The 24,743-nt window shown below is 47.4% G+C and overlaps 1 protein-coding gene across 2 annotated transcripts in view; it reads right to left on the reverse strand.

The window, feature by feature from the left end:
- QPCTL (glutaminyl-peptide cyclotransferase like) overlaps positions 1 to 24,743 on the reverse strand; it is a 149,070-nt gene that overhangs the window by 118,691 nt on the left and 5,636 nt on the right. Inside the window, exon 2 of one of the 2 annotated variants that reach the window (XM_063950473.1) lies at positions 5,596 to 5,665. The exons of the other annotated variant lie outside the window; for it this stretch is intronic. The gene's annotated coding sequence lies outside the window, so the exon portion shown is untranslated. The remainder of the gene's footprint in view (positions 1 to 5,595; positions 5,666 to 24,743) is intronic. 2 annotated transcript variants of the gene reach the window in all.

Here is a 24,743-nt window from a genome sequence, read left to right on the forward strand (position 1 = left end):
TCTAACAGCGATACAGGAACCCGACAGAGTGGCTGTTATCAAATGTAAAGCACATACATATAGCCAAGACCCAATATCCCTTGGTAACAGCCGAGCAGACGAAGCCGCAAAGCTTGCAGCTGCTACCCCCACACGGACAGACACCACACAGTTGATGGTATTTAATACCATCAACACACAGAAGTTGTGTGAGATGCAGTATCTGTGTTCCACACAGGAAAGAGCAGTCTGGAAGGCAAAGGGATATGGCCAGGAGTCCTCAGGGCTCTGGACGGATGGACATGGTAAACCGGTGGCCCCCAGGGCATACCTTCCATGTCTGGCTGAAGCAGCTCACGGGCTGACTCATCTAGGCAAGGAGGGGATGTGCAAATTGTTAAGAGCATACTGGTGCGCCCCAGGATTCTCCTCTCATGCGGGTAAAAGAGCAATGTCATGCCTTACCTGTCTGAGAAAGAATATTGGAAAAGCAATACCTACAGAACCATCCCATGTCCCACCTGCCGGCGGCCCTTTCCAGGTAATACAAATTGACTTCATTCAATTACCCCCATGTCGAAATTTGAAATATGTACTTGTTTGTATAGATGTTTTCTCGAATTGGGTCGAGGCTTTTCCAGCAGCTACAAATACCGCTATGTTTACAGCTAAGAAAATTGTGCAGGAATTTGTATGTAGATATGGTATCCCTAGAATCATTGAAAGTGATAGGGGTACCCATTTTACAGGTGATGTCTTTCAAGGAATGTGTAAGTTGATGGGAATTGATAGTAAGCTGCACACTCCGTACCGTCCACAGGCGAGTGCGAAGGTCGAAAGAGTGAACAGCACTATTAAAAATAAATTGAGTAAAGTAATGGCAGAGACAGGATTGACGTGGCCAGAAGCTTTACCCATTGTTTTGTATAGCATCAGAACCACTCCCAGGTCCCCTCTTAATCTGTCTCCTTTTGAAATCTTGTTTGGTCGACAACCGCATGTCATGATTAACCCTCAGGATGATTTGAAATGTAACAATGAAGTAACTGTAAAATACTTAATTAACATGAGTAAACAGTTGAGGAATCAAAATGATAATCTGAAGTTGGTGATTCCTGATTTACCAGATAGTAATTGTCATGACATTGAACCTGGGGATTATGTAATGATACGAAATTTTCTACGCTCAGGTTGTCTTATTGATAGATGGGAAGGACCATACCAGGTCTTATTGACTAGCACCACAGCATTGAAGGTTGCTGAGAGAGAGACTTGGGTCCATTCATCCCACTGCAAAAAGGTTGCTGATCCAGAGAAGTCCCGCGATAAGGAACAGACGGTAGAGGTTGTATCACTGGAGTGTCTGTTCCAGGAGGATTGAGGCGGCACCTGAGCCTTGAAGACCGAAAGCAGTTGTCGACTCCCTTCTCCCTTTTATTGTTTTTCTCCACTTCCCAGCCCCTCTCCCTTAAAATTTCTTTTTCCCCCTCCTCATTCTTCTCTATTTCCTCCTCAAAGATGGACTTGCCCCAAGAGACTGTGATCCGGATTTTGATGTTAACCATGATGTTGACCAGAGCAGTCTGTTCCGGCGAGAGTACCATAGAGGTCGAAAGAGGTTCTGGAATGGGTTCCGATTATGATGGAGGCGTAGTTTTCCAAGATCAACCAAACCAACAAGCAAAGGCGAGTATCAGAAAACGATCCGATAGAAGAAATTGTGATGGATTGTTAGCTGAAGAAAATTGTATCTGTAGGCTCTGTGATAATCTGGTTGAAGATGGATGCATAAAGAAATGCCAATCTAGTTTTAATATCCATATAGACCGGCATCCATTGAGTGACTATCACTCCTTAGTGGGTAACGTATTAAACCAAACAGATTGTTGGGTATGCTCTCAAGTACCTCAGGGTCACAGCAAATCAGGGCTAGTACCATTTCCTTTAACGTTAGGGGAGGTACTTGAGCTAAGTGGTGGGAGACCGGTGGACCGGAGGTTTAACATCTCCAGCCCTCCTAGTTTGAAGCTCCACCAATACCATGTGGATAGGTCCCTCTTATGTTTTAACATCTCCAATCCCAGAAAACCGGGAAATTGGGAAGTGTCATGGAGCAACCTTACCATGACCTTTTCACACAGAGCAGATAGAATGCCTACAGATACAGAGCTCGTACGCCACATAACCAGTAGAGGAAAATCTTTCCGGTATCGATATACCTTAGGAAATAGGATTACTAGAGTTGGAGAGGTATCACCAGGATACTGTGCACATATCGTACAAACCGATACGTGCATTAAGCAGTTGGAAGAATTAGGGTCAGGAGATTTCACCTGGAAGGTTTGTAACATGGTCATGTCCTTCTCCGTCCCTTATGTTCTCCCCGATGATGCATATTTCATATGCGGGAGAAAGGCGTACAAATGGCTTGCCCCAAACTCTGAAGGATTGTGTTATATTGGAAAAGTATTGCCTGAAGTGATGACTGTTACACATGACAAAATGAAGGACATACACCGTGGTGCCCAAGCTCCTTATACTCACACTCACTACGAGCACCGAGTTAAAAGACAACTGTCAGAAAGGTTAGAGCATCCGGCCTCTGATCTTATCCATGAATCCACCGGGATTCAGGTTCTGGTAGCGTTAGATTTCACTCGTACCGCTCGGGGAGTGATGAATTATAGATACATTTCCGCACTCGCCAATTTGTTAGATAATATCACTGAAATGTATGATGACACGTTTAGATACACTGGAAGAGAACTTCAAGCTTACAAAACAGAACTAGTTCAGCATAGGATGGTTCTTAATTATCTTACAGCAGTAACAGGCGGATATTGTGTTACATTGGCAACACAGTACGGCATAAAGTGTTGCACGTATATCACAAATAGCACCGAGGATCCGGTAGAGGTCATAGACCAAAAGATGGACGATATTCTCCAACTAAAGTGGGAATTTCGTCGAAAACACAATCTCACCCTTGCTGCTGTAGGTAATGAGCTGACTGGTTGGGTGTCATGGTTGAACCCGCGAAATTGGTTCTCCGGTTTGGGAGACTGGGCTCAAGGAGTCATAATGGATGTTGGAAAGTTTCTACTATGTATCTTGGGTGTCGTTATATCGATTGGATTGATATTTAGATGCGGGCAGGCTTTAATGAGGTGCAAACAAAGTACAAAAGTGATGAGCTTGAGGAGTGAGGAAACTGTAATTAACCTGGATTTGATTTATGACCCAATGATAGAAACCAGGATGTGATGAAAATGCGATTATACGGTCCGTTTCTTTCACCTGTTTTTCTGCTTTTCTCCAAGATACAAAGACCCCCTTGGACGAGGAAGCTGACGAGACGAGATGTATACAGACAACAGACAAGCACCGAAGAAGAAGATTTGACAACTTTAAATATGGACACTTGATGAACTTTGCCATGGATCCCCAGTTTCCCTAGTATCTTTAAACTCACGCTAGCCCAACATTTTTGTAAATCTGATGGCTCAGACAAAGCTATTTGCTCATGCCTAAGGAGCAAAACAGCGCAAAGAAGACGACTCTCAACAGATACCGAAAACAACTTCGACGACAGATGTACATTTCCCTGACATAGAATATCATTGCATTTTTCGTAAGTGTTCTTTATCTTCATCTCTACAACCCTCAGGTAACGACACACATAGACGATAGGGAATACAGGCACAGATATCAGCAACCACATACCTCCCCCATTCATGTATCATCAACTAAAATGTGCATCCCCATTTTGTTACAACCACAGCCGAAATGAGCTCGGTAGAGTTTGACAGCCCATCCACAGACCTGTACCACAGGATAAGAAGGAATTCAAATGTATACTTCGCAATACCTCGAAGCTTGATTTACCACACGTACGGCACGATGATACATGACCCTCCAAACATGGACTCATACACACATGCTTCTGCTTTCTCACTAGGTCATACCCTCTTCACACCTTCTCCTCTCTCCTCCCCTACCCAACCATGGAAATCAATTAACCCCTGACTTACATTTTTCTCCTTAAATGTTTTGTGGCAGTTATTATTGACTGCCAAAGGGTGGACTGTCAAAGTCAGAAAAATGTCTCAATGCACGTTGCCATATTTGCACCGCACACTGGTCCGCGCTGCGCGTGCATGCGCTCTCCCGTGGATTCGCATACCCGCAATAACGTGCACTCGCAGGCGCGGTATGCGTATTTACGGTAGAGTTTATGTAGTCGTAGCGTGCGACTCATTCGTTACAAATGTTCACAATTAATGTAGTTTATAGATCATGGTCCCTTTGATAGATTCTGAAAGTTTGGTTAAAATACAATGTCCCAGAGCTGAGGAATCCCTCTTTATATCGTACAAAGGGTCTAACAGGAATCATACAGCAGTGTTTGGTACCCATCGGAAGAGTATTTAATTAGCAATATTCCGGTGTTGGTTTGGAGCGTATTAATCGCTCGTGCGAATAGTTATGGACATAAGAAGTTTATGTCCATTTCTATTATTTACACATACTCAGGTATGCGGCGGGAAACCCAGTTTCCCACCCACCTGAGCTGTTGGAAATCGTCACAGCCCACCTGTATGAATCACCCTATGACCTTTTGTTATGATGCAGGGCCGAATTCCTTCGGCCAATGGACAATGGGATTGTAGGACCAGGAGATTGCATTGTGTGTGGGGCATAAATAGGCAGGCCGACCACATCCAGCTCTCACTCTCTCATCAACGGTTATCTGCTGATAGCCGGGAGCTGGATATCGAGGCGCAGGCGATCATACCCTTTGTGCGTAAGTTTCTCTCCGTAATCATTGTCTTTCTGTGAGCCAATTTCTCTCATCTCATCTCTCTCTCTCTCTCTCTCTCTGTTCTGTTCTCTCATATCTCCCCTAGACTAGGCTAGTATTGTATTGTATTAGATAGTATTGTGTTGTATTGCATTTAGGTCAGTGTAGTATTGTCTTTTTGTATTTATTGTTTAGTTCTGTGGTTAGGAAGTCTCTGTTATATTGTAGTGTATCATTTGTACTGTTATCCCCTTTTACAAGTATATTAGATATAATACAGTTAATAGGCCTTGGAACCTAAACCAGTATCTGTGTATTTTCTATAGTGTTAAGTGTTCACTTGAGCGTCGGTGACGCTCAAGCAGCTTTGTAGTTAGTCAGGTTACACAAGGTTGCACTTACACCCTGTACTCACATTAAGGTATTCAGTGTATTTCATTGGTTTAAGGTTTTAACATAAAGGTATAGTGTTGTGAGCGTCTGCATCGCTGGTGACCTCCTCGTGGTCTCGAGCGTAAGCTACGCCATAGCGAATCATTCCCCTAGACATAACCAATAACGTGTCCTGTGATCACTGGGCCGTAAGCGAACGCGACGCTTGAGCGTCTCGCCTACGGCTGAGCGATCGCTACGCAGATAGCGTACCATTACGGTACTTCTTAAGTAAACAGCGTACAGTGTTCTTAGCTTCATAAAGGGTTGTTTATACGACAAAGGAATTTAGCATTGTCACTGGACAGTAAAAGGCAGCACATGGTTAATAGGAGGTATATGGAGGAATATACACTGCTCAAAAAAAATAAGATTTTACTTACCGATAAATCTATTTCTCATAGTCCGTAGTGGATGCTGGGGACTCCGTCAGGACCATGTGGAATAGCGGCTCTGCAGGAGACAGGGCACAAAAGCAAGCTTTTAGGATCACATGGTGTGTACTGGCTCCTCCCCCTATGACCCTCCTCCAAGCCTCAGTTAGGTACTGTGCCCGGACGAGCGTACACAATAAGGAAGGATCTTGAATCCCGGGTAAGACTCATACCAGCCACACCAATCACACCGTACAACTTGTGATTTGAACCCAGTTAACAGTATGATAACAATGAAGTAGCCTCTAAAAAAGATGGCCCACAACAATAACAACCCGATTTTTTTGTAACAATAACTATGTACAAGTAATGCAGACAATCCGCACTTGGGATGGGCGCCCAGCATCCACTACGGACTATGAGAAATAGATTTATCGGTAAGTAAAATCTTATTTTCTCTAACGTCCTAGTGGATGCTGGGGACTCCGTCAGGACCATGGGGATTATACCAAAGCTCCCAAACGGGCGGGAGAGTGCGGATGACTCTGCAGCACCGAATGAGAGAACTCCAGGTCCTCCTCAGCCAGGGTATCAAATTTGTAGAATTTAGCAAACGTGTTTGCCCCTGACCAAGTAGCTGCTCGGCAAAGTTGTAAAGCAGAGACCCCTCGGCCAGCCGCCCAAGATGAGCCCACCTTCCTTGTGGAATGGGCATTTACAGATTTTGGCTGTGGCAGGCCTGCCACAGAATGTGCAAGCTGAATTGTACTACAAATCCAACGAGCAATAGTCTGCTTAGAAGCAGGAGCACCCAGCTTTTTGGGTGCCTACAATATAAACAGCAAGTCAGACTTTCTGACTCCAGCCGTCCTGGAATTATAATTATATATATATATATATATATATATATATATATATATATATATATATATATATATATATATATATATATATAATTATATAATAATAATTTTATTTATATAGCGCTCTTTCTCCAATAGGACTCAAGGCGCTTAACAGATACACAGCATAATATAGTACAGAAAAATAATGAAGTACATTTTTCATAAAATACAGAAGCATGAAGATACTAAAAGAGACACTATGGAAATGCTTGAGTAAACAGGAAAGTCTTGAGTCTACTTTTGAAGGATTCTATAGTTGGGGCCTCTCGCACTGTGCGGGGAAGTGAGTTCCATAGAGTCGGAGCCGCATGACTAAAAGCTCGACCCCCAGATGAATTACGGTAGATTCTAGGTACTGCTAAAAGTCCTTCATCTACAGATCGCAGTAATCGAGTGGGGCAGTATGGGATCAGAAGCTGTTTCAGGTACCTTGGGCCTTGGTCGTGTAATGCTTTGAAACTCAGTAAGCCAATCTTGAAGAGGATTCGCCATCTTACAGGCAGCCAGTGAAGGGAGTAGAGGATGGGTGTTATGTGGCTGGAACGGGGCTGGTTGGTTAACAGCCTGGCAGCTGTGTTTTGCACCAGCTGTAAGCGTTGCAATTCTTTTGCTGGTAGACCAAGGTAGAGGGCATTACAGTAGTCTAATCGAGATGATACAAATGCATGTATGACTTTTGGCATATCATCTGAGGGAATTAAGTGCTTGATTCTGGCTATGTTCCTCAGGTGAAAGAATGAGGATTTGATTGTGGCTGATATCTGATGTTTAAGTGTCAAGCCATCATCCAGGACAACGCCAAGATTCCGCACATGATCACTGGTCTGTAATTCTGAATCCCCGAGTGTAAGTCCAGTTGGTTGGCTATGCTGCAGTCTTGTCCTTTGATGTTGCGGTCGTATTATAAGGACCTCTGTTTTATCCGGGTTCAGTCGCAGCCAACTGGCGCTCATCCACTCCTGTAGTTCAGCTAGACAGCCATTCAGGGTTGCTACTGGGTTATCAGTGCCCGGAGCAAAGGACAAGTACAGTTGTGTATCATCTGCATAGCAGTGGTAGACCAGGCCATGGCGCCTGATTATTTCGCCCAATGGGAGCATGTATACTGCAAAAAGCATGGGGGATAGTATAGAACCTTGTGGGACACCACATGGCAATGGCACTGGTGGTGATGAGTATAATCCAGATGATACTCTCTGTGACCTGCCTGTGAGAAATGATTTGAACCAGTTTAGGACTGTGCCATCCAGACCACAGAAGTGTATCAGTCGCTCAATCAGAAGCCCGTGGTCCACGGGCTATATATTTTTAGGGCCCTGACAACGTCTAGCAACTTGGAGTCCTCCAAGTCCCTAGTAGCCGCAGGCACCACAATAGGTTGTTTCAGGTGAAACGCTGACACCACCTTAGGAAGAAACTGGGGACGAGTCCGCAGTTCTGCCCTGTCCGAATGGAAAATCAAATATGGGCTTTTGTAAGACAAAGCCGCCAATTTTGACAATCGCCTGGCCGAGGCCAGGGCCAACAGCATGGTCACTTTCCATGTGAGATATTTCAAATCCACAGATTTGAGTGGTTCAAACCAATATGATTTGAGGAATCCCAACACTACGTTGAGATCCCACGGTGCCACTGGAGGCACACAAGGGCTGTATATGCAATACTCCCTTGACAAACGTCTGGACTTCAGGAACTGAAGCCAATTCTTTCTGGAAGAAAATCTATAGGGCCGAAACTTGAACCTTAATGGACCCCAATTTGAGGCTCATAGACACTCCTGTTTGCAGGAAGTGCAGAAGTCGACCTAGTTGAAATTTTTTCGTGGGGCCTTCCTGGCCTCACACCACGCAACATATTTTTACCACATGTGGTGATAACGTTGTGCGGTCACCTCCTTCCTGGCTTTGACCAGGGTAGGTATGACCTCTTCCGGAATGCCTTTTCCCTTAGGATCCGGCGTTCAAACCGCCATGCCGTCAAACGCAGTCGCGGTAAGTCTTGGAACAGACAAGGTCCCTGCTGGAGCAGGTCCTTTCTTAAAGGCCGATGCCACGGTTCCTCTTGGAACAGACATGGTACTTGCTGAAAGCAAATCCCTTCTTAGCTCCCGAGGCCATTAGTCCCCTGTGAGCATCTCTTGAAGTTCCGGTTACCAAGTCCCTCTTGGCCAATCCGGAGCCACGAGTATAGTTCTTACTCCTCTATGTCTTATAATTCTCAATACCTTGGTTATGAGAAGCAGAGAAGGGAACACATACACCGACTGTTACACCCACGGTGTTACCAGGACGTCCACAGCTATCGCCTGAAGGTCTCGTGACCTGGCGCAATACCTGTCCCATTTTTTTTGTTCGGGCGGGACGCCATCATGTCCACCTTTGGTCTTTCCCAACGGTTCACAATCATGCGGAAAACTTCCCGATGAAGTTCCCACTCTCCCGGGTGGAGGTCGTGCCTGCTGAGGAAGTCTGCTTCCCAGTCGTCCACTCCCGGAATGAACACTGCTGACAGTGCTATCACATGATTTTCCGCCTAGCGAAAAATCCTTGCAGTTTTGCCACTGCCCTCCTGCTTCTTGTGCCGCCCTTTCTGTTTACGTGGGCGACTGCCGTGATGTTATCCCACTGGATCAATACCGGCTGACCTTGAAGCAGAGGTCTTGCTAAGCTTAGAGCATTATAAATTTGCTCTTAGCTCCAGTATATTTATGTGGAGAGAATTCTCCAGACTTGATCACACTCCTTGTGTGACTGCTCCCCAGCCTCTCAGGCTGGCCTCCGTGGTCACGAGCATCCAATCCTGAATGCCGAATCTGCGGCCCTCTAGAAGATGAGCACTCTGTAATCACCACAGGAGAGACACCCTTGTCCTTGGATATAGGGTTATCCGCTGATGCATCTGAAGATGCGATCCGGACCATTTGTCCAGCAGATCCCACTGAAGAGTTCTTGCGTGAAATCTGCCGAATGGAAGCGCTTCGTAATAAGCCACCATTTTTACCAGGACTCTTGTGCAATGATGCACTGACACTTTTCCTGGTTTTAGGAGGATCCCGATTAGCTCGGATAACTCCCTGGCTTTCTCCTCTGGGAGAAACACCTTTTCCTGGACTGTGTCCAGAATCATCCCTAGGACCAGCAGACGTGTCGTCGGAACAACTGCGGTTTTGGAATATTTAGAATCCACCCGTGCTGTCGTAGAACTACTTGAGATAGTGCTACTCCGACCTCCAACTGTTCTCTGGACCTTGTTCTTATCAGGAGGTCGTCCATTTTCTTTGAAGACTAATCCTCCTTTCGGTCATTACCTTGGTAAGGACCCGGGGTGCCTTGGACAATCCAACGGCATCGTCTTGAAACTGATAGTGACAGTTCTGTACCACGAACCTGAGGTACCCTTGGTGAGAAAAGGGCAAATTTTGGGACATGGAGGTAAGCATCCCTGATGTCCCGGGACACCATATAGTCCCCTTGTTCTTTGCTATCACTGCTCTGAGTGACTCCATCTGGATTTGAACCCTTGTAAGTGTTCAAATTTTTCAGATTTAGAATAGGTCTCACCTAGCCTTCAGTACCACCATATAGTGTGGAGTAATACCCCTTTCCTTGTTGTCGGAGGGGTAATTTTATTATCACCTGCTGGGAATACAGCTTGTGAATTGTTTTCAATACTGCCTCCCTGTCGGAGGGAGACATTGGTACAGCAGACTACAGGAACCTGCGAGGGGGGAAACCTCTCGACATTCCAATCTGTACCCCTTGGATACTACTTGTAGGATCCAGGGGTCCTGTACGGTCCCAGCGTCATGCTGAGAACTTGGTAGAATTAGTGGAGGGCTTCTGTTCCTGGGAATGGGCTGCCTGCTGCAGTCTTCTTCCCTTTCCTCTATCCCTGGGCAGATATGACTCTTATAGGGACGAAAGGACTGAGGCTGAAAAGACGGTGTCTTTTTCTGCAGAGATGTGACTTAGGGTAAAAAACGGTGGATTTTCCAGCAGTTGCCCTGGCCACCAGGTCCCATGGACCGACCCCAAATAACTCCTCCCCTTTATACGGCAATACATCTTTGTGCCGTTTGGAATCTGCATCACCTGACCACTGTCGTGTCCATAAACATCTTCTTGCAGATATGGACATCGCATTTACTCTTGATGCCAGAGTGCAAATATCCCTCTGCGCATCTCGCATATATAGAAATGCATCCTTTAAATGCTCTATAGTCAATAAAATACTGTCCCTGTCAAAGGTATCAATATTTTTAGTCAGGGAATCCGACCAAGCCACCTCAGCTCTGCACATCCAGGCTGAGGCGATCGCTGGTCGCAGTATAACATCAGCATGTGTGTGTATACTTTTTAGGATATTTTTCAGCCTCCTATCAGCTGGCTCCTTAAGTACGGCCCTATCCGTAGATGGTACCGCTACTTGTTCTGATAAGCGTGTGAGCGCCTTATCCACCCTGAGGGGTGTTTCCCACCGCGCCTTAACTTCTGGCGGGAAAGGGTATACCGCCAATAATTTTCTATCGGGGGAAACCCACGCATCATCACACACTTCATTTAATTTATCTGATTCAGGAAAAACTACAGGTAGTTTTTTCACCTCACACATAATACCCTTTTTTGTGGTACTTGGAGTATCAGAAATATTTAACACCTCCTTCATTGCCCTTAACGTGTGGCCCTAAAAGAAAATACGTTTGTTTCTTCACCGTCGACACTGAAATCAGTGTCCGTGTCTGGGTCTGTGTCGACCGACTGAGGTAAATGGGCATTTTACAGCCCCTGACGGTGTTTGAGACGCCTGGACAGATACTAATTTGTTCGCCGGCCCTCTCATGTCGTCAACCGGCTTGCAGCGTGTTGACATTGTCACGTAATTTCCATAAATAAGCCATCCATTCCGGTGTCGACTCCCTAGAGAGTGACATCACCATTACAGGCAATTTGCTCCGCCTCCTCACCAATACTTTCCTCATACATGTCGACACACACGTACCGACATACAGCACACACATAGGGAATGCTCTGATAGAGGACAGGACCCACTAGCCCTTTGGGGAGACAGAGGGAGAGTTTGCCAGCACACACCAAAACGCTATAATTATCCAGGGACAACCTTTATATAAGTGTTCCTCCCTTATAGCATTTTAATATATATACATATCGCCAAATCAGTGCCCCCCCTCTCTGTTTTAACCCTGTTTCTGTAGTGCAGTGCAGGGGAGAGCATGGGAGCCTTCCCACCAGCCTTTCTGTGAGGGAAAATGGCGCTGTGTGCTGAGGAGAATAGGCCCCGCCCCCTTTTCGGCGGGCTTCTTCTCCGGAGTTTTAGATATCTGGCAGGGGTTAAATACATCCATATAGCCTCAAGGGCTATATGTGATGTATTTTTCGCCATACAGGTATTATACATTGCTGCCCAGGGCGCCCCCCCCCCAGCGCCCTGCACCCTCCGTGACCGCTGTGTGAAGTGTGCTGACAACAATGGCGCACAGCTGCAGTGCTGTGCGCTACCTGATGAAGACTGAGAGTCTTCTGCCGCCTGGTTCCGGACCTCTTCATCTTCAGCGTCTGCAAGGGGGGTCGGCGGCGCGGCTCCGGGACGAACCCCAGGGCGAGCCATGTGTTCCGACTCCCTCTGGAGCTATGTCCAGTAGCCTAAGAATCCAATCCATCCTGCACGCAGGTGAGTTGAAAATCTCTCCCCTAAGTCCCTCGATGCAGTGAGCCTGTTGCCAGCAGGACTCACTGAAAATAAAGAACCTAAAAACTTTTTCTAAGTAACTCTTTAAGAGAGCCACCTAGATTGCACCCTTCTCGGCCGGGCACAAAAACCTAACTGAGGCTTGGAGGAGGGTCATAGGGGGAGGAGCCAGTACACACCATGTGATCCTAAAAGCTTGCTTTTGTGCCCTGTCTCCTGCGGAGCCGCTATTCCCCATGGTCCTGACGGAGTCCCCAGCATCCACTAGGACGTTAGAGAAATAAAGGGAACACTTAAACACTCCAATGTAACTCCAAGTCAATCACACGTCTGTGAAACCAAACTGTCCACTTAGGAAGCAACACTGATTGACAATCAATTTCACATGCTGTTGTGCAAATGGAATAGACAACAGGTGGAAATTATAGGCAATTAGCAAGACACCCCCAATAAAGGAGTTGTTCTGCAGGTGGTGACCACAGACCACTTCTCAGCTCCTATGCTTTCTGGCTGATGTTTTGGTCACTTTTGGAAGCTGGCGGTGCTTTCACTCTAGTGGTAGCATGAAACGGAGTCTACAACCCACACAAGTGGCTCAGGTAGTGCAGCTCATCCAGGATGGCACATCAATGCGAGCTGTGGCAAGAAGGTTTGCTGTGTCTGTCAGCGTAGTGTCCAGAGCATGGAGGCGCTACCAGGAGACAGGCCAGTACATCAGGAGACGTGGAGGAGGCCGTAGGAGGGCAACAACCCAGCAGCAGGACCGCTACCTCCGCCTTTGTGCAAGGAGGAACAGGAGGAGCACTGCCAGAGCCCTGCAAAATGACAACCAGCAAGCCACAAATGTGCATGTGTCTACTCAAACAATCAGAAACAGACTCCATGAGGGTGGTATGAGGGCCCGACGTCCACAGGTGGGGGTTGTGCTTAGAGCCCAACACCGTGCAGGACGTTTGGCATTTCCCAGAAAACACCAAGATTGGCAAATTCGCCACTGGCGCCCTGTGCTCTTCACAGATGAAAGCAGGTTCTCACTGAGCACATGTGACAGTCGTGACAGTCTGGAGACGCCAAGGAGAACGATCTGCTGCCTGCAACATCCTCCAGCATGACCGGTTTGGCAGTGGGTCAGTAATGGTGTGGGGTGGCATTTCTTTGGGGGGCCGCACAGCCCTCCATGTGCTCGCCAGAGGTAGGCTGACTGCCATTAGGTACCGAGATGAGATCCTCAGACCCCTTGTGAGACCATATGCTGGTGCGGTTGGCCCTGGGTTTCTCCTAATGCAAGACAATGCTAGACCTCTTGTGGCTGGAGTGTGTCAGCAGTTCCTGCAAGACGAAGGCATTGATGTTATGGACTTGCCCGCCCTTTCCCCAGACCTGAATCCAATTGAGCACTTCTGGGACATCATGTCTCGCTCCATCCACCAACGCCACGTTGCACCACAGACTGTCCAGGAGTTGGCGGATGCTTTAGTCCAGGTCTGAGAGGAGATCCCTCAGGAGACCATCCGCCACCTCATCAGGAGCATGCCCAGGCGTTGTATGGAGGTCATACAGGCACGTGGAGGCCACACACACTACTGAGCCTCATTTTGACTTGTTTTAAGGACATTACATCAAAGTTGGATCAGCCTGTAGTGTGTTTTTCCACTTTAATTTTGAGGGTGACTCCAAATCCAGACCTCCATGGGTTAATAAATTTGATTTCCATTGATCATTTTTGTGCGATTTTGTGGTCAGCACATTCAACTATGTAAAGAACAAAGTATTTAATAAGAATATTTCATTCATTCAGATCTAGGATGTGTTATTTTAGTGTTCCCTTTATTTTTTTGAGCAGTGTATTATATGGAGGTATAGTGTAGTACTGGACAGCAACAGAAAAAATAAGATTTTACTTACCGGTAAATCTTTCTCGTAGTCCGTAGAGGATGCTGGGGACTCCGTAAGGACCATGGGGAATAGAAGGGCTCCGCAGGAGATAGGGCACTTTAAGAAAGCTTTGGATTCTGGGTGTGCACTGGCTCCTCCCTCTATGCCCCTCCTCCAGACCTCAGTTAGAGAAACTGTGCCCAGAGGAGATGAACAGTACGAGGAAAGGATTTTTGTAAATCCAGGGTAAGATTCATACCAGCCACACCAATCACACCGTATAACTTGTAATAAACTACCCAGTTAACAGTATGAATAATAACATAGCCTCGGTTCAAACCCGATCAACTATAACATAACCCTTATGTAAGCAATAACTATATACAAGTCTTGCAGAAGAAGTCCGCACTTGGGACGGGCGCCCAGCATCCTCTACGGACTACGAGAAATAGATTTACTGGTAAGTAAAATCTTATTTTCTCTAACATACTAGAGGATGCTGGGGACTCCGAAAAGGACCATGGGGATTATACCAAAGCTCCCAAACGGGCGGGAGAGTGCGGATGACTCTGCAGCACCGATTGAGCAAACAGGAGGTCCTCCTCAGCCAGGGTATCAAACTTATAGAACTTTGCAAAGGTGTTTGACCCCGACCAAGTAGCCGCTCGGCCCAGTTGTAGTGCCGAGACCCCCCGGACAGCCGCCCAAGAGGAGCCCACCTTCCTAGTGGAATGGGCCTTAACCGATTTAGGCAATGGCAATCCTGCCGAAGAATGCCCCTGCTGAATCGTGTTACAGATCCAGCGAGCAATAGTCTGCTTTGAAGCAGGAGCGCCAACTTTGTTGGCCGCATACAGAACAAACAGAGCTTCGGTCTTCCTGATCCTAGCTGTTCTGGTCACATAAATCTTCAAAGCCCGGACCACATCCAGGGACTCGGAATCCTCCAAGTCCCGTGTAGCCACAGGCACGACAATAGGTTGGTTCATATGAAAAGATGAGACCACCTTGGGCAGAAATTGAGGCCGAGTCCTCAACTCTGCCCTATCCACGTGAAAAATCAGGTATGGGCTTTTATATGATAAAGCCGCTGTGACGACACATGATGACACAGCCGGCACGTCGTGTCGCACAGTGGTAAAAGACACATGGTTACTTTCCAAGCCCTGGTCCTACACATGGACTTCACCAACTGCCAATATGTTATTAGTTATATGTTAGGCAATATTGTATTATATTGTATGATGTTATTGTTACAAGGGTACAGTTATGTTTTCGATGTATATATATGAATGTATTGGTTATTGTGTTATAGCTTGTGAAATAATGTTCCCCCCATGTGACTGCTCAGATAACCTGTGTGTTTGCTGTTGGGTAGATACAGCCAGTCTCAGATGTCAGGCCATACAACCCCCTCATTCTTCCCCACACAATGGATTCCAAGCCACACAATCAGATTAAGTAAGGTTAATTTAGTTAACATCTATTGTAGAGATGAGCGCCTGAAATTTTTCGGGTTTTGTGTTTTGGTTTTGGGTTCGGTTCCGCGGCCGTGTTTTGGGTTCGACCGCGTTTTGGCAAAACCTCACCGAATTTTTTTTGTCGGATTCGGGTGTGTTTTGGATTCGGGTGTTTTTTTTAAAAAACACTAAAAAACAGCTTAAATCATAGAATTTGGGGGTCATTTTGATCCCATATTATTATTAACCTCAAAAACCATAATTTCCACTCATTTTCAGTCTATTCTGAATACCTCACAATATTATTTTTAGTCCTAAAATTTGCACCAAGGTCGCTGGATGACTAAGCTAAGCGACACTAGTGGCCGACACAAACACCTGGCCCATCTAGGAGTGGCACTGCAGTGTCACGCAGGATGTCCCTTCCAAAAAACCCTCCCCAATCAGCACATGACGCAAAGAAAAAAAGAGGCGCAATGAGGTAGCTGACTGTGTGAGTAAGATAAGTGACCCTAGTGGCCGACACAAACACCGGGCCCATTTAGGAGTGGCACTGCAGTGTCACGCAGGATGTCCCTTCCAAAAAACCCTCCCCAATCAGCACATGACGCAAAGAAAAAAAGAGGCGCAATGAGGTAGCTGACTGTGTGAGTAAGATTAGCGACCCTAGTGGCCGACACAAACACCGGGCCCATTTAGGAGTGGCACTGCAGTGTCACGCAGGATGTCCCTTCCAAAAAACCCTCCCCAATCAGCACATGACGCAAAGAAAAAAAGAGGCGCAATGAGGTAGCTGACTGTGTGAGTAAGATTAGCGACCCTAGTGGCCGACACAAACACCGGGCCCATTTAGGAGTGGCACTGCAGTGTCACGCAGGATGTCCCTTCCAAAAAACCCTCCCCAATCAGCACATGACGCAAAGAAAAAAAGAGGCGCAATGAGGTAGCTGACTGTGTGAGTAAGATTAGCGACCCTAGTGGCCGACACAAACACCGGGCCCATTTAGGAGTGGCACTGCAGTGTCACGCAGGATGTCCCTTCCAAAAAACCCTCCCCAATCAGCACATGACGCAAAGAAAAAAAGAGGCGCAATGAGGTAGCTGACTGTGTGAGTAAGATTAGCGACCCTAGTGGCCGACACAAACACCGGGCCCATTTAGGAGTGTCACTGCAGTGTCACGCAGGATGTCCCTTCCAAAAAACCCTCCCCAAACAGCACATGACGCAAAGAAAAATAAAAGAAAAAAGAGGTGCAAGATGGAATTGTCCTTGGGCCCTCCCACCCACCCTTATGTTGTATAAACAGGACATGCACACTTTAACCAACCCATCATTTCAGTGACAGGGTCTGCCACACGACTGTGACTGATATGACGGGTTGGTTTGGACCCCCACCAAAAAAGAAGCAATTAATCTCTCCTTGCACAAACTGGCTCTACAGAGGCAAGATGTCCACCTCATCATCATCCTCCGATATATCACCGTGTACATCCCCCTCCTCACAGATTATCAATTCGTCCCCACTGGAATCCACCATCTCAGCTCCCTGTGTACTTTGTGGAGGCAATTGCTGCTGGTCAATGTCTCCGCGGAGGAATTGATTATAATTCATTTTAATGAACATCATCTTCTCCACATTTTCTGGATGTAACCTCGTACGCCGATTGCTGACAAGGTGAGCGGCGGCACTAAACACTCTTTCGGAGTACACACTTGTGGGAGGGCAACTTAGGTAGAATAAAGCCAGTTTGTGCAAGGGCCTCCAAATTGCCTCTTTTTCCTGCCAGTATAAGTATGGACTGTGTGACGTGCCTACTTGGATGCGGTCACTCATATAATCCTCCACCATTCTTTCAATGGTGAGAGAATCATATGCAGTGACAGTAGACGACATGTCCGTAATCGTTGTCAGGTCCTTCAGTCCGGACCAGATGTCAGCATCAGCAGTCGCTCCTGACTGCCCTGCATCACCGCCAGCGGGTGGGCTCGGAATTCTGAGCCTTTTCCTCGCACCCCCAGTTGCGGGAGAATGTGAAGGAGGAGATGTTGACAGGTCACGTTCCGCTTGACTTGACAATTTTCTCACCAGCAGGTCTTTCAACCCCAGCAGACTTGTGTCTGCCGGAAAGAGAGATCCAAGGTAGGCTTTAAATCTAGGATCGAGCACGGTGGCCAAAATGTAGTGCTCTGATTTCAACAGATTGACCACCCGTGAATCCTTGTTAAGCGAATTAAGGGCTCCATCCACAAGTCCCACATGCCTAGCGGAATCGCTCCGTGTTAGCTCCTCCTTCAATGTCTCCAGCTTCTTCTGCAAAAGCCTGATGAGGGGAATGACCTGACTCAGGCTGGCAGTGTCTGAACTGACTTCACGTGTGGCAAGTTCAAAGGGCATCAGAACCTTGCACAACGTTGAAATCATTCTCCACTGCGCTTGAGACAGGTGCATTCCACCTCCTATATCGTGCTCAATTGTATAGGCTTGAATGGCCTTTTGCTGCTCCTCCAACCTCTGAAGCATATAGAGGGTTGAATTCCACCTCGTTACCACTTCTTGCTTCAGATGATGGCAGGGCAGGTTCAGTAGTTTTTGGTGGTGCTCCAGTCTTCTGTACGTGGTGCCTGTACGCCGAAAGTGTCCCGCAATTTTTCTGGCCACCGACAGCATCTCTTGCACGCCCCTGTCGTTTTTTAAATAATTCTGCACCACCAAATTCAAGGTATGTGCAAAACATGGGACGTGCTGGAATTTGCCCATATTTAATGCACACACAATATTGCTGGCGTTGTCCGATGCCACAAATCCACAGGAGAGTCCAATTGGGGTAAGCCATTCCGCGATGATCTTCCTCAGTTGCCGTAAGAGGTTTTCAGCTGTGTGCGTATTCTGGAAACCGGTGATACAAAGCGTAGCCTGCCTAGGAAAGAGTTGGCGTTTGCGAGATGCTGCTACTGGTGCCGCCGCTGCTGTTCTTGCGGCGGGAGTCCATACATCTACCCAGTGGGCTGTCACAGTCATATAGTCCTGATCCTGCCCTGCTCCACTTGTCCACATGTCCGTGGTTAAGTGGACATTGGGTACAACTGCATTTTTTAGGACACTGGTGAGTCTGTTTCTGACGTCCGTGTACATTCTCGGTATCGCCTGCCTAGAGAAGTGGAACCTAGATGGTATTTGGTAACGGGGGCACACTGCCTCAATAAATTGTCTAGTTCCCTGTGAACTAACGGCGGATACCGGACGCACGTCTAACACCAACATAGTTGTCAAGGCCTCAGTTATCCGCTTTGCAGCAGGATGACTGCTGTGATATTTCATCTTCCTCGCAAAGGACTGTTGAACAGTCAATTGCTTACTGGAAGTAGTACAAGTGGGCTTACGACTTCCCCTCTGGGATGACCATCGACTCCCAGCAGCAACAACAGCAGTAGGCGTTACACGCAAGGATGCATCGGAGGAATCCCAGGCAGGAGAGGACTCGTCAGAATTGCCAGTGACATTGCCTGCAGGACTATTGGCATTCCTGGGGAAGGAGGAAATTGACACTGAGGGAGTTGGTGGGGTGGTTTGCGTGAGCTTGGTTACAAGAGGAAGGGATTTACTGGTCAGTGGACTGCTTCCGCTGTCACCCAAAGTTTTTGAACTTGTCACTGACTTATTATGAATGCGCTGCAGGTGACGTATAAGGGAGGATGTTCCGAGGTGGTTAACGTCCTTACCCCTACTTATTACAGCTTGACAAAGGGAACACACGGCTTGACACCTGTTGTCCGCATTTCTGTTGAAATAGTTCCACACCGAAGAGCTGATTTTTTTGGTATTTTCACAAGGCATGTCAACGGCCATATTCCTCCCACGGACAACAGGTGTCTCCCCGGGTGCCTGACTTAAACAAACCACCTCACCATCAGAATCCTCCTGGTCAATTTCCTCCCCAGCGCCAGCAACACCCATATCCTCCTCATCCTGGTGTACTTCAACACTGACATCTTCAATCTGACTATCAGGAACTGGACTGCGGGTGCTCCTTCCAGCACTTGCAGGGGGCGTGCAAATGGTGGAAGGCGCATGCTCTTCACGTCCAGTGTTGGGAAGGTCAGGCATCGCAACCGACACAATTGGACTCTCCTTGTGGATTTGGGATTTCGAAGAACGCACAGTTCTTTGCGGTGCTACTGCTTTTGCCAGCTTGAGTCTTTTCATTTTTCTAGCGAGAGGCTGAGTGCCTCCATCCTCATGTGAAGCTGAACCACTAGCCATGAACATAGGCCAGGGCCTCAGCCGTTCCTTGCCACTCCGTGTGGTAAATGGCATATTGGCAAGTTTACGCTTCTCCTCCGACAATTTTATTTTAGGTTTTGGAGTCCTTTTTTTACTGATATTTGGTGTTTTGGATTTGACATGCTCTGTACTATGACATTGGGCATCGGCCTTGGCAGACGACGTTGCTGGCATTTCATCGTCTCGGCCATGACTAGTGGCAGCAGCTTCAGCACGAGGTGGAAGTGGATCTTGATCTTTCCCTAATTTTGGAACCTCAACATTTTTGTTCTCCATATTTTAATAGGCACAACTAAAAGGCACCTCAGGTAAACAATGGAGATGGATGGATACTAGTATACAATTATGGACGGACTGCCGAGTGCCGACACAGAGGTAGCTACAGCCATGAACTACCGTACTGTGTCTGCTGCTAATATAGACTGGTTGATAAAGAGATGTCGTAGTATGTATGTATGAAAAAGAAAGAAAAAAAAACCACGGTTAGGTGGTATACAATTATGGACGGACTGCCGAGTGCCGACACAGAGGTAACCACAGCCGTGAACTACCGTACTGTACTGTGTCTGCTGCTAATATAGACTGGTTGATAAAGAGATGTCGTAGTATGTATGTATGAAGAAGAAAGAAAAAAAAACCACGGGTAGGTGGTATACAATTATGGACGGACTGCCGAGTGCCGACACAGAGGTAGCCACAGCCGTGAACTACCGTACTGTACTGTGTCTGCTGCTAATATAGACTGGTTGATAAAGAGATGTAGTAGTATGTATGTATAAAGAAGAAAGAAAAAAAAACCACGGGTAGGTGGTATACAATTATGGATGGACTGCCGAGTGCCGACACAGAGGTAGCTACAGCCGTGAACTACCGTACTGTGTCTGCTGCGACTGGATGATAAATAATGATATAAAAAATATATATATATCACTACTGCAGCCGGACAGGTATATATATTATATAATGACGGACCTGCTGGACACTGTCTGTCAGCAGAATGAGTTTTTTATAGAATAAAAAAAAAAAACACCACACAAGTGAAGTCACACGACGAGTGTTTAACTTTTTCAGGCAATCACAATATAGTATACTACTAACTATACTGGTGGTCAGTGTGGTCAGGTCACTGGTCAGTCACACTGGCAGTGGCACTCCTGCAGCAAAAGTGTGCACTGTTTAATTTTAATATAATATGTACTCCTGGCTCCTGCTATAACCTATAACTGGCACTGCAGTGCTCCCCAGTCTCCCCCACAATTATAAGCTGTGTGAGCTGAGCACAGTCAGATATATAATATATACATAGATGATGCAGCACACTGGGCTGAGCAGTGCACACAGATATGGTATGTGACTGTCTTGTACTCCTGGCTCCTGCTATAACCTATAACTGGCACTGCAGTGCTCCCCAGTCTCCCCCACAATTATAAGCTGTGTGAGCTGAGCACAGTCAGATATATAATATATACATAGATGATGCAGGCATGCAGCACACTGGGCTGAGCAGTGCACACAGATATGGTATGTGACTGAGTCACTGTGTGTACCTTTTTTTTTCAGGCAGAGAACGGATATATTAAATAAAACAACTGCACTGCTGGTGGTCACTGTGGTCAGTCACTAAACTCTGCACTCTCTTCTACAGTATCAGCCTCAGGTCAATCTCTCTCTCTCTCTCTCCTAATCTAAATGGAGAGGACGCCAGCCACGTCCTCTCCCTATCAATCTCAATGCACGTGTGAAAATGGAAGCGACGCGCGGCTCCTTATATAGAATCCGAGTCTCGCGAGAATCCGACAGCGTCATGATGACGTTCGGGCGCGCTCGGGTTAACCGAGCAAGGCGGGAAGATCCGAGTCGCTCGGACCCGTGAAAAAAAACATGAAGTTCGTGCGGGTTCGGATTCAGAGAAACCGAACCCGCTCATCTCTAATCTATTGTGGCCTAGGGAACACGCCTGGACATGTGAAAGTAGGTTTGCTCTGAAACTGTTCTGGGGGTGTCGCCTTATAGTAGAAAAGACAAAGGTTTGATAATAGCAAACAGGGCCCATTGAAAGAGATCTGAGAGAGAAGGTGAGAGAGTGGCAGGAGACTGGCTAAGAAGTAATGTTCTGTCAGGAGTTCCAGGAAGGAATTGTCGTGTAGAATTGGATTACAGAAGTGTGCTGAGCTGTTTATAACCCATTCTGTTCAATAAACCACTGTTGGTTTTTCATCTACCACCATGACTGAGTGATTTGGAACCCGGTATCCTCACAGCCGCCAATTCCGAAACCCGCCTTGCAGAAGCTAAGGCCAACAACATGACCACTTTCCAAGTGAGGTATTTCAACTCCACAGTTTTGAGTGGTTCAAACCAAGGTGACTTGAGGAAACATAATACCACGTTTAGGTCCAAAGGCGCCACCGGAGGTACAAAGGGAGGCTGAATATGCAGCACGCCCTTCACAAAAGTCTGTACTTCAGGAAGAGAAGCCAATTCTCTTTGAAAGAAAATGGATAAGGCCGAAATTTGAACCTTTATGGACCCTAATTTTAGGCCCAAATTCACTCCCGTTTGAAGGAAGTGAAGCAGACGGCCCAACTGGAACTCCTCCGTAGGAGCAGCTCTGGCCTCACACCAAGAAACATATTTTCGCCATATACGGTGATAATGTTTCGACGTCACGTCTTTCCTAGCCTTGATCAGGGTAGGACTGACCTCCTCCGGAATCCCTTTTTCCACTAGGATCCGGCGTTCAACCGCCATGCCGTCAAACGCAGCCGCGGTAAGTCTTGGAACAGACAGGTCCCCTGCTGCAGCAGGTCCTGCCTTAGAGGAAGAGGCCACGGATCTTCTGTGAGCAACTCTTGCAGCTCCGGATACCAAGTCCTCTGTGGCCAATCTGGAACAATGAGGATTGTTCTGACCCTGCTTATTCTTATTATTCTCAACACCTTGGGTATGAGAGGAAGAGGAGGAAACACACAGACCGATCTGAACACCCAAGGTGTCACCAGAGCGTCTACCGCTACCGCCTGAGGGTCCCTTGACCTGGCGCAATATCGCTTTAGCTTTTTGTTGAGACGGGACGCCATCAAGTCTATTTGAGGCAGCCCCCACCGACCCGTGATCTGTGCGAAGACTTCTTGATGAAGTCCCCACTCTCCCGGATGCAGGTGGTGCCTGCTGAGGAAATCCACCTCCCAGTTGTCCACCCCCGGGATGAACACTGCTGATAGTGCGCTTACATGGCCTTCCGCCCAGCGTAGAGTCCTGGACGCTTCTGCCATGGCCACTCTGCTTCGCGTTCCGCCTTGGCGGTTTACATGAGCCACTGCCGTGACATTGTCTGACTGAATCAGAACCGTTTTTTCCCGAAGCAATTCCTCCGCTTGACGCAGGGCGTTGTATATGGCCCTCAACTCCAGGACGTTGATGTGGAGACAAGTCTCTAGATTTGACCAGAGACCTTGGAAATTTCTTCCCAGTGTGACTGCTCCCCAGCCTCGGAGGCTTGCGTCAGTGGTCACCAGGACCCAGTCCTGAATGCAGAATCTGCGACCCTCTAGTAGGTGAGCACTGTGCAGCCACCACAGGAGAGATACCCTGGTCCTGGGAGACAGGGTGATCCTTTGATGCATTTGTAAATGGGACACTGACCACTTGTCCAAGAGGTCCCATTGAAAAGTCCTCGCATGGAACCTGCCGAAGGGGATAGCCTTGTATGAAGCTACCATCTTCCCCAGAACCAGTGTGCAATGATGCACTGAAACCTTTTTTGGCTTTAATAGGTTCCTGACCAGGGCTATGAGCTCCTGAACCTTTTCGATCGGAAGAAAAACCTTTTTCTGGTCTGTGTCCAGAATCAGGCCCAAAAAGGTCAGACGCGTTGTAGGGACTAGCTGGGACTTCAGAATATTGAGAATCCAGCCGTGTAACTGCAACGTCTTCATGGACAGAGACACGCTGTCCAGCAACTTCTCCCGAGATCTCGCCTTTATGAGGAGATCGTCCAAGTATGGGATAATTGTGACACCCTGCCTGCGCAGGAGCACCATCATTTCCGCCATTACCTTGGTGAAAATTCTCGGGGCCGTGGAAAGCCCAAACGGCAACGTCTGAAATTGGTAGTGACAGTCCTGCACTGCAAATCTCAGGAACGCCTGGTGAGGCCCTTTGGAGAGACAGAGAGAGAGAGAGTATGCCAGCACACACCCCAGCGCAATGACCCTGGAGACCAACACAAAATGTTTTTCCCCAGCCGCACTGTATAATATGTTATCCGCCAATTATGTGCCCCCCCCCCCCCCCTTCTCTTTTAAACACCCCTTCACCATGTGTAAGCAGGGGAGAGTCCGGGGAGCTTCCTCTCAGCGGTGCTGTGGAGAGAAAATGGCGCTGGTGAGTGCTGAGGGAGAAGCCCCGCCCCCTCGTGGCGGGCTTCAGTCCCGCTCAAAGTTATTAAAAGATGGCGGGGGCTCATTTATATACATGTACAGTGCCCACCTGTACATGTATATAGTCTTTTTGCCATGTAGAGGTTTATATTGCTGCCCAGGGCGCCCCCCACTGCGCCCTGCACCCTTACAGTGACCGGAGTATGTGAGGTGTATGGGAGCAATGACGCACAGCTGCAGTGCTGTGTGTTACCTCAGTGAAGCTGAAGGCTTCTGCCGCCTGACGACTTCTGTCTTCTGTTCTTCTAGCTCTGTGAGGAGAACGGCGGCGCGGCTCTGGGGGTGGACGCCCAGTAAGAACCTGCGTTCACCCCCTCTGGAGCTAATGGTGTCCAGTAGCCGAGGAAGCAGAGCCTATCAATTAAGAAGGTCTGCCCCTCTCTCCTCAGTCCCTAGATGCAGGGAGCCTGTTGCCAGCAGTGCTCCCTGTAAAAATGTAGAAAAAATCCAAACAAAAATGCTTCCTAGGCAGAGAACTCAGGGGAG

Source organism: Pseudophryne corroboree (genome assembly GCF_028390025.1).
Source record: "Pseudophryne corroboree isolate aPseCor3 chromosome 8 unlocalized genomic scaffold, aPseCor3.hap2 SUPER_8_unloc_4, whole genome shotgun sequence".
Classification (NCBI taxonomy): domain Eukaryota; kingdom Metazoa; phylum Chordata; class Amphibia; order Anura; family Myobatrachidae; genus Pseudophryne; species Pseudophryne corroboree.